The sequence below is a fragment of the Chaetura pelagica genome, unplaced genomic scaffold (genome assembly GCF_000747805.2).
Source record: "Chaetura pelagica isolate M959 unplaced genomic scaffold, ChaPel_1.0 scaffold15, whole genome shotgun sequence".
In the NCBI taxonomy this organism is placed as follows: domain Eukaryota; kingdom Metazoa; phylum Chordata; class Aves; order Apodiformes; family Apodidae; genus Chaetura; species Chaetura pelagica.
The window spans coordinates 2,549,896-2,558,632 of NW_009953507.1; positions in this window are offsets into that span (position 1 = coordinate 2,549,896).

Genomic DNA, 8,737 nt, shown 5'->3' on the forward strand with positions numbered 1-8,737 from the left:
TCCTGCTGTTAAAAAAGAAAGAATAAAAGTAATTATTGTCAGAAACAGTAAACTCATATTAATCACAATTACAAGCAGTAATGCCTGATTACAATTTTTAATCAATCATCCTATTCCATGTTTAACTCACTAGAGTTGGGACCACTAGAGTGGACAGCCATCTGTGCTTCTGTAAAATTAGAAATATGATGAATTATAGCTACTGGTATTCTGAGACTATATTGTGAATACAAATCATTAGAGCTCTGACAATTTTAACATAATGCCAAGAAAATTTTGTCAGCTGCATTTGCTGCTCTTGCCATGAAAAAGGAAGTACTTAAAGGACTGCACTTCACTCCCCAGCTTTTCATAATGATTCCACAATGAATGAGAAAACAATGTTCTCCAGACTTTCGCTTTACAGACACAAGTCCTTTTTGTCATAGTCAGTGCTACAATCTGAGCATCACATTCTGCTCTGATCTCAGGTTTTCACCATCTAAAGAAGTTCCAAGACTCAAGTGTTACTTGAGGGCTGGAGCACCTCTCTTATGAAGACAGGCTGAGGGAGTTGGGGTTGTTAAGCCTGAAGAAGAGAAGGCTCTGGTAAGACCTTACAAAGGCCTAACATTACCTGAAGGGAGCCTACAAGAAGGCTGGGAAGGAACTTTCACAAGGGCATGTAACAATAGGAAAAGGGCCAGTGGCTTTAAGCTAGGAAAGCATAGATATACGTTGGACATTAGGAAGAAGTTCTTTAAATATGAGGGTGATGGATCACTAGAACACAGGTTTCCCAGAGTTGTGGTGGAGGCCCCATCCCTGGAAACATTCAAGGTCAGGCTTGATGGGGCTCTGAGCAATCTAGTTGGAGATGTCCCTGCTTATTTTAGGGAGGCTGGACTAGATGACCTTTAAAGGTCCCTTCCAACCCAATATGTTCTATGATTATGTTATTATATTCAGTCAAATTATTTCATATTCATATTCTCAGCACAACTGAGAGCAGAACCTTGGGAATATCTGTATTCATTGATTTGTCAAAATGAAAAATTTTCGTCAGTAAGAGAATAAAATAGTAACTCCATTGAAACTGCAAATAAAATACAAATAATTCCTTATAGCAGTTGGTAATATCATAAATTCATAACATTCATTTTCTGGATATAGTTCATTTATGGATAGAACCTGTAATGCAGAATTATAATTTTTATGCAAAGTATGTTTTGTTATAGGAAAAGATTTATTTAAAAAAATAAAAGACAAATAACCCCCCCAAAACACAACAAAACCCAACACAAACCACCAACCTTCTCCCCAGAAAGCCACAAAAAACCCCTCAAAAAACCCAAATTTTTTTATTTATTTATTTTTAATTTAAAATGGCTGCTGTTCAATATTTCTAGGACTACAGTAAATGTCTGCCATGCCTATGCCACTCCAGAGGACAACAGATTAATTGAGGAAGGGAACTTAAGAGATCCCCAGTCCAAACCCCTGACTGTGTGGTCAGACATGGTTGATCAGGGCTTTATCCACTCCCAAGGATGGAGACTGCACAATTGCCATGGCCTAAGTGTCCTCATGGGGTAAAGGTCTGTCCTTATAGCCAGTGAGAACCTCTCTTGGTTCAATTATGCTTCTTTGCCTCTGCTCTCCCATCTTGTGCAACTGTGCAGGGCCTGGCTCCATCTTCTTCACTGTCTACTTGCAGGTGGTAGGGAAGCTGTTGTTTGGTGCCTCTAAAGCTGTCCTTGCTCCAGGATGAACAAGACCATCTCCCTTGGTGTCTTCTCATAGCAAAACTGTCCCAGGCCTCCACCAGTGTAGTGGCCCTACACTGCACTTGCTCTTGTTTTTCCATATCTCTAGCACATAGGAAGATCAAAGCTGGATGCATTGCTCTAGATGTATAGCACTAATAAGCACTGAATGCAATGAATTAACCAGTTTCCTCAATTTACCAGCTGTCCCTCTGCTAATACAGCCCAGATGTAATTAGCATTCATTCCTACTAAATGAAATACCTCTTTACAATATGTATAAATACCTGTCCAGTGTTTACTATTTTCAAATCCATGTAGTCATGTAGAAACATACTGTAAAAACCCCAGCTGACATAATTTTGTTAGTCTTGGTTTAAAAAAAAAATATTCTATCTTACCTGTGATTATCTGTGATTTTTTCCCCTCCCTTTACATTTTCTTAGTCATGTGGATTGCTTGAGTAATTACCCTATTTTAAATGCTCATTATAAATACTTCTTTATAACAAACATGGAAAGCAAAGATGAGACTTCTCCAGCTCTGTTGCCTCAAATAATTGGTTAAATATTATTCCCTTGAAAAAGAGAGACAAGAATCACCTTCAGCCATTTAGGATTTAACATTCTTTCTCCTTGGTGTGTGTTAATCGCAACTCAGGAAGATATTTTACATGAAATGTTAAATGTGTCATTATTAAAGGGTATCACTGCCACTACTGCTGTTTAGAATAAGATCCCTAAGTTTCTCAGCTCCTGACAGAGCTGACAGTTGCCTTTGAAGCTGTTAGGATGACAGAGCTGGGAACAGGGGTAAATGTGTGACTTTGTGAGTTACAGGAAGAGACTGGGTTTGGACAAAAGTTAGTAATCAAATAAGAAACTTACTCTGCTAATAGTAATCTTTCATCTAAACATACCTGATGTTTGAGGCATTATAATTTAAAACTAAATTATAATCTAAATTTATCTCCAAACTTCATAGTATCAGCTCTTTTTTAATTTAAAAAAATGAATGGATAGTTTCATAGTTCAAAATAAAGAAAAAGAAATAGAAAAAGAGATGAAGGTTTTTAGTTTGAAATAAGTCTTTGGTGATTCTTATTAATTCAAAATTTTAAGAAAGAAAACAATGCACACAATATCTTTCTTCTCGAAATTACTTGCATATTATATTGGCTTCATTTTCCTGAAGCATCTTATAGCAACTTCATGGTAAGCCTAGTCAGAATATACGAATTTTCCAAGAATATATGAAAGGAGCATTGAGACAATAAAAGAGAAAATTGAAATCTTTGTCATAAGTGTTTTCAGTTCTTGCCTATCATTATACAGACATGTTTTATTTTCAAGCTGTGTCATGTTTCACTATAATGAGCACCAAAAAAAATGCAAATATGTATCGATTTTACACAGAGGTCAGTGCAAGTGACAAGCAATCTGTGAAAAAGTTAGCAGTTCTAAGTAAGAAAAGTAATTAGAAAGATGGCTATAACATTTTTTTAATGAATAACAATAATAAATGACTTCCTTGGTGTTCTTGTGACCCTATCAAGTTAGCAAGGTGGTCTTTCCTGAGTTGATTGTATGTTTCGATCCCTTTTGTAATCACGGTCTCTCAGCTGTGGAAAATAACACCATTCATTAATTGATCACTGGCTATTTTCAAGTGTAGCAGGCAAGAAGCACTCTAGTTCCTCTTACTCAGTTCTGAATGGTTCTTGGGAGCAAATATGAGGGATATTTGTCATCTATAAGTCTGGAATGTTGTTTCTATTTCTTCTTGGTATTGTTGCTTGAGTCATTCACTTGTCAGTGTCACAGTAGGCTAGTAAGCAAGAAGAAAGGGTGCTGAGGGAGCTGGCGGAGGTCATTGCTAGGCCACTCTCCATCATCTTCAGTAAGTCATGGGCAACAGGAGAGGTGCCTGAGGACTGGAGGATAGCAAATGTCACTCCAGTCTACAAGAAGGGCAAGAAGGAGGACCCGGGTAACTATAGACGGGTCAGCCTCACCTCCATCCCTGGAAAGGTGATGGAACAACTTGTTCTTGTCACTATCTCCAGGCACATCAAGGACATGGGGGTCATCAAGAGCAGTCAACATGGTTTTATCAAGGGTAAATCATGTTTGACTAACCTCATAGCCTTCTATGAGGAAATTACTAGGTGGATAGATGATGGTAGAGCGGTAGATGTGGTTTATCTGGATTTCAGTAAAGCATTTGACACCGTCTCCCACAGCATCCTTGTAGAAAAGTTGATCAGGTATGTGTTTGGTGATCAGGTAGTGAGGTGGATTAGGAACTGGTTGAAAGGAAGGAGTCAGAAAGTTGTAGTCAATGGGGCAGAATCTGGTTGGAGGTGTGTGACTAGTGGAGTCCCTCAGGGGTCGGTACTGGGAGCGGTGTTGTTCAACATCTTCATCAACGACCTGGATGAGGGTATAGAATGTACCCTCAGCAAGTTTGCTGATGACACTAAGCTGGGAGGAGTGGCTGACACACCAGAAGGCTGTGCTGCCATTCAGAGAGACTTAGATAGGCTGGAGAGTTGGGCGGGGAGAAACATGATGAAATTCAACAAGGGGAAGTGCAGAGTTTTACATTTGGGGAAGAACAACACCATGTCCCAGTACAGGTTGGGGGCTGAACTGCTGGAGAGTAGTGTAGGTGAAAGAGACCTGGGGGTCCTGGTAGACAGGAGGATGACCATGAGCCAGCAATGTGCCCTTGTGGCCAAGAAGGCCAATGGCATCCTGGGGTGCATTAGAAAGGGTGTGGTTAGTAGGTCAAGAGAGGTTCTCCTGCCCCTCTATTCTGCATTGGTGAGGCCACATCTGGAGTATTGTGTCCAGTTATGGGCCCCTCAGTTCAAGAAGGACAGGGAACTGCTTGAAAGAGTCCAGCGCAGAGCTACTAAGATGATTAAGGGAGTGGAACATCTTCCTTATGAGGAAAGGCTGAAGGAGCTGTGTCTCTTTATCTTGGAGAAAAGGAGACTGAGGGGTGACCTCATCAATGTTTACAAATATGTAAGGGGTGAGTGTCAGGGGGACGGAGTTAGGCTTTTCTCAGTGATGACCAGTGATAGGACAAGGGGTAATGGGTGTAAATTGGAGCATAGGAGGTTCAAGGTGAATATCCGAAAAAATTTTTTTACTGTAAGAGTGACAGAGCACTGGAACAGACTGCCCAGGGAGGTTGTGGAGTCTCCTTCACTGGAGACATTCAAAACCCACCTGGATGAGTTCCTGTGTGATGTGCTCTAGGTGACCCTGCTCTGACAGGGGGGTTGGACTAGGTGATCTCTCGAGGTCCCTTCCAGCCCCTAAGATTCTATGAAATTAAAGCTTTAGCAGCCAGCTCTGTTGCTTGAAACACAGAAAAATGTGCCCAAAACTAGCATTGGTGCTTTGAGTTTCAATAAAGCTATTATCCAATAAAATATATAAATTAAAAATCTATTTATTTACATGAATTTGCTGGTTTTGCCTGTTAGCATGAGCATCTTTTATGAAAGACAACCATTGGTTAGAAAACATTGTAATTGGTATCCAATATTTTGATGTTTTTTTGCTCTTCAAGGATCCCAGACAGTATAGTGACAGGAACGTCTTTCCAGGGTATGGAATGAGGAGTTTCTCATTCCTGTGAAATAAAATGCATCGGCTGTTTTAACATTTCATTGAGGAGTGGGAGGACAGGAATAAAAAACCATTACATTAATTTTCAAGCAGTATATCCACTGAGTTAGTACTCCGGAGCAGCATGTTAACACATCTGATTAATTTAGTTGTCGTGATTTTCAAAGCAATTCTGCCTATAAACTAGTATTTGGGAACTTTCTCAAATACACTTCTTGACTGTGCCTCCTAGGCGTGATTAAAGTTAACCTTCTGCACAAGGTTTTAAGGCATACCTTTTTCCTGATATAGCTAACAGTCTGTATGCCTAAAAGAGTGTTACTATTTACAGAAGAGCAAGTAAGTTAGAGATAAAATAAACATGTCATGGGTATTTAGGACAAAAATAATAGTTTAAAAAAAAATGGAGAAACTATAGACTGACTTTGGGGATTTTTGGTTCCACAGTTTTCAGAAATCTGAAATAATTTTATTTTAAATTAGAAAGAGCAGTGAATGAACATACTTATTCTAAGCTATGATACATGCACCAAGAATATTTAATTGCAAATATGTCAGTTAGAATAGAAATGTGACCGTAGAGCTTCTAAATGGGGTTACGTCTCTGTTTATACCTGAAGTTTATAAAACTGGGCCATTGCCTCTGATAACTCAAAGGAATTATTAATGTATACTGGAAAAAATCTTCAGTTCTTCTATTTCTGCAATTACCACCAATATATAGAATTCCAAAAATCACTAAGAAAAAAATATTTACTTTTCCTGAAGTAAAGCCTGCACTTCATCACCAGCTTCTACAAGTAAAGAGTTTGAGTCCAAATACGCTTTCTGCTATCAGAATATGACACAGTTAGTACCTGAAGACAAAACTAAGAGTATCTATTTTTCATGTTTGATCAACAATCAAGTGAAGCGACACACAAAAGATTTCTACTATTTGGAGACAAAAGTTCAAATTTAAACCTCTGAGATTTATTTTAATTTGGATTTGAACCCAAGTGCCATTCCTTTACATGAATTAATCCAAATTCAAACAATTCTCCCTTCAGTGCACCTAATTTTCAGGATGGGGCAGAGAAGTCTAAATAAAATTCTAGATGTCTGTAAGGAAAAAACAGTGCAGACTTTAACTGTAGGACCTTCCCACCCTAAGCATTTTATTAAAAAATATATACTGGAAGATGAACTGGAAGACTCGTGGGGAAGACTCAGCCCACATCCTCAGTCATATATCTGACTTAAAAAATGCAAAGAGGCAAGATAAATATCTTCATATTTTATTGTAGGCAGTGAGAATCACCTGCAATAATGACTTTTCACAATGCAACTATTAAATCCTGTATATATGAGGACACTGAGAATATTTCTAGGTTGCCACTCTTGTCATATGGGCAGAGTCCAAAAGCCCATTGTGGATGTAGTGTTTATGTTCAACAAGCTGCTAAAATGTAACTAATTTTTAAAAATATTTACATTTTAGTACATTTGAAAAAGAACGACATTATAAAGGAGAAGAGAACTGCATTTATCGTACTAAAATAAGTACACTGAAGAAATGTGTGCTGCATTTTGGAGACATTGCCAACAACCAGCCATGCATGTCTATTCTTCTGCCAGTGTTAATCTTGTGCATTGTACTTTCCTTTCTTTCCCTCTTTAAAATTTGTTTGTTCTATTTGAAAAAAACATGAGAGAAGTACACAGGAGGTGTGGATGGAAACAGACAGGAATGAAGCAGAGGAAAAAAATGTTATTATATCATTTTTTACCACATATTCTGACACTAAGAATTTGGAAATATACTCAATGGTTTTCCATCATCAAGGGCATTTTGAAAATTTAAAATTTATTGCAGTTTTACTTATCCATGGAGAGATAGTGCAGCATGTTCCTATCCAAAAAAAATTATATTAATTGTCACAACTATTGTATTTTTAAAGGGGGAAATAAGCAAGTATTAATCTTTTATCATATAGCTCTATCTTTGGTTTCAGATAGAGAAGAATTAGGGCAATACTGACAGGGTATGTTGGGAGGTTGGACTAGATGATCTATAGAGGTCCTTTCCAACCCCTACTATTCTGTGATTCTGTATTTTGTACAGATGTTTACATAAAAGGGTAGGACTACTGATGGAAATCTCACCCTAATATTGATAGAGAATTTATCATTTATATCCATTTCATTATGTTATTAATGTCAGCTATTTTAGAGTCAACAAAGAGATGCTTAATTTATGTCTAATACTTAATCTCCTTCCATAATAAGGGATAAACACCTCTACATGTCACTTCTTCTAAAACACAGACAGGAACGATGCAGGTCTCTTGTAACACATCTTGTAACACAGGAACTACAGGTCTTTGCAGAGCATGTTTGGAATCTCTGAAAAAGCAGTGGAAAAGGCTCAATTTAAGCATATAAGCCCGCAAAAAAGTCAATGAGACAAGCAACAGAATTCCAGGGTTTTAAAATGCCACCCTTGTATGGTTTTATAAAACTAAAAAAATCTACTTCCTTGGTCTCTGTTTTTTTCAGCTTTTTGCATAACTGAATACATCTACATCCACATCTTGGTAAGTATACCAGATGTGGAGCTCACCAAGTCTGATTTCATTACTTTCTTCCTGTGAGTTGCTCAAATCTTTGACTTAACAACGGAGGAGAAAGAAATGCTATTTATTCAGTAGAGAGTTTGAAACATGACTAAAATATTGACAAAAGTTACCAGGGAAAACTACAGTCCCTTAAAGTACTTAAAATCTCCTTGTTTCTCAAGTGTTCAAATGTTAGGCAGTTAAACGGAAAATTCAAGTCTTGATTACTTTACAATAGCTGATAAACAGCTATGACCACAAGCTAAAAATCTGACAGTAGCTGATGCAAATTCAACACAAGTAGTTGCAATAGTCATGCCATACAGGTATGTTTAAAAATGAAAAGAAACATCATTGTCTTTTTTTTTTTTTTCTTTTCCTCTTTCTTTCTTGAATACTCAGGTTTATGTATTTAATGGTATTAGCAGGATCGTTGTGTGTTGATCAGTCCAGAGTTTGCACTTTTTTTTTCCTCATAGAATCAGAGTCAAGACCATTGCTATCCTTTAACAAAAATAACGACCAACCCTTTTGCAACAAAAACTCTCAAGAATCAGAAGCAAAGACCAAGCTCTTAATTATCTCTGTGGGACTTTCTCACCCAAGGTCAGCTAGCTACCATTTCTAGGTAAAGGCAAAAGTTTGGAGTGCTGGTTTTCTATTTTTAGATATTTTTTTTTTTTTTCCCCTCCAGATTGTTTTAATGCCTTTCCACCCTGATCTAAATCCAGATCATTCAGTAGTTCTCCAG